Source organism: Mastomys coucha, unplaced genomic scaffold, assembly GCF_008632895.1.
Source record: "Mastomys coucha isolate ucsf_1 unplaced genomic scaffold, UCSF_Mcou_1 pScaffold22, whole genome shotgun sequence".
Lineage (NCBI taxonomy): Eukaryota > Metazoa > Chordata > Mammalia > Rodentia > Muridae > Mastomys > Mastomys coucha.
The window spans coordinates 210,133,639-210,135,084 of NW_022196905.1; the positions used below are offsets into that span (position 1 = coordinate 210,133,639).

General features: G+C 50.6%; 1 long non-coding RNA gene across 1 annotated transcript in view; it reads right to left on the bottom strand.

Annotated features, from left to right (window-relative positions):
• Nucleotides 1–1,012: 1,012 nt before the first annotated feature.
• The window catches only part of LOC116069503, a 7,532-nt gene continuing 7,098 nt past the window's right edge, over nucleotides 1,013–1,446 (bottom strand). Inside the window, exon 3 of the long non-coding RNA XR_004110025.1 lies at nucleotides 1,013–1,286. This is a non-coding gene — a long non-coding RNA (uncharacterized LOC116069503). The remainder of the gene's footprint in view (nucleotides 1,287–1,446) is intronic.

Here is a 1,446-nt window from a genome sequence, read left to right on the forward strand (position 1 = left end):
CACACAGGCACGCGCACACACACACACACACACACACACACACAGAGGCACACACAGGCGCACACATACACACACACACACACACACCCTGGTCAATGGTTTGCAGCAGAAGGATCTCTGCGGCTCTAAGCCTGTCCAGCTGCAGAGAAGGTGGAGAATGACTGAGGAAGGCTGCTGCTGTTCATTTCTGGCCTGTATGTGCACGCACATAGACACATGTAGGCACGCACGCACACAAGCACGCATGCATGCACACGGGCCGAGTACCTCTCATCCAAAACCTGAAATCTGAAAACACTGAATTTCAGATCCAGGCATTCTGCCCAACACCTTCTTCACTCAGGACATGGAGATGAGGTCCTCCAAGAATCCCCAACCAGTGAGAGAATGCCCACTGGCCCAGCCCTTCTGCCATCCCTTCTGCCCCAGGAGAAAACAGCAGATGTTGTTATGACAACACAGATACTCAAGACTCCAGCCAGATGCAAGGGCCACCTGCTGGTGTAGGAGAAGGCTCAGGGCCAGGGTTCTTGAACCAAAATATATGTGAACACACGGGGGCGCTGTGGCTAAGCCTTCAAGGCATCTTCAGCAGCAGCTTAAATGAACCAGGGATAACAATCTTTGGGAATTGGCCTGTAGGGTGATATGAGAATCCCTTCCCTCAGGCTTGGTCTCCAGACACTGTCCCAGGAACCCTTGAAACCCCACCACTCTTCTCGGGGCACAGTCCAGGCAGAGGCTGAGCATATAACATCCTGACTATAAACTGAGCTTTACAGATAATCTGGAACCTAAAGGCCTTGTTATGCACAGCTGAAAATATCACACAGGACATTACAGAAGTGAACACCACCTAAGTGGGACCTTCCACAGCATTCTGGGTAGGAAAGCAAAATGTCCCATGGCAATTTTGCCTGTGATCCACACAAAATGCCTGCTGTCCATGCCTGCCACTTATGAACTACCTTGTTTATTGAGGAGATGGTCTTTAAAAACAGTCTTGACAAAATAGAGGCCCCAAAAGCAAGAGGGGCAATGAAGAGATGCAGGGACCAGAGACTGTGGAGATTGATGAAGGTTGATGCTACACTCACCAGACTCATCACTGTGTCTAAGCCTGGACCTGGCAAAGTCCCCAAAGGTGTCATCCTCCAGGATCAGACTGTGACTGCCCATGTGCCCTCCACCTCACACACTCACAGTGGCTCTAGGAGTAAAGGACTTCATTACCTTTTTAGTTTTCTTGTCATATTGCAGACACCGGGACTCCACCACTCTTCCTCCTGCAGGAGACAGTGTTTGTCATAGAACATGAATACTGTACCAGGAAGACCCAGAGCATGACCAGGACCCTACACTGGAGAGCAGGACTGGCCCTTCATGCTCAATGACAGGAAAACACTCAGCCTTCTGTTCCCTGCAGACTGGCTCCTTTAGCCTTCC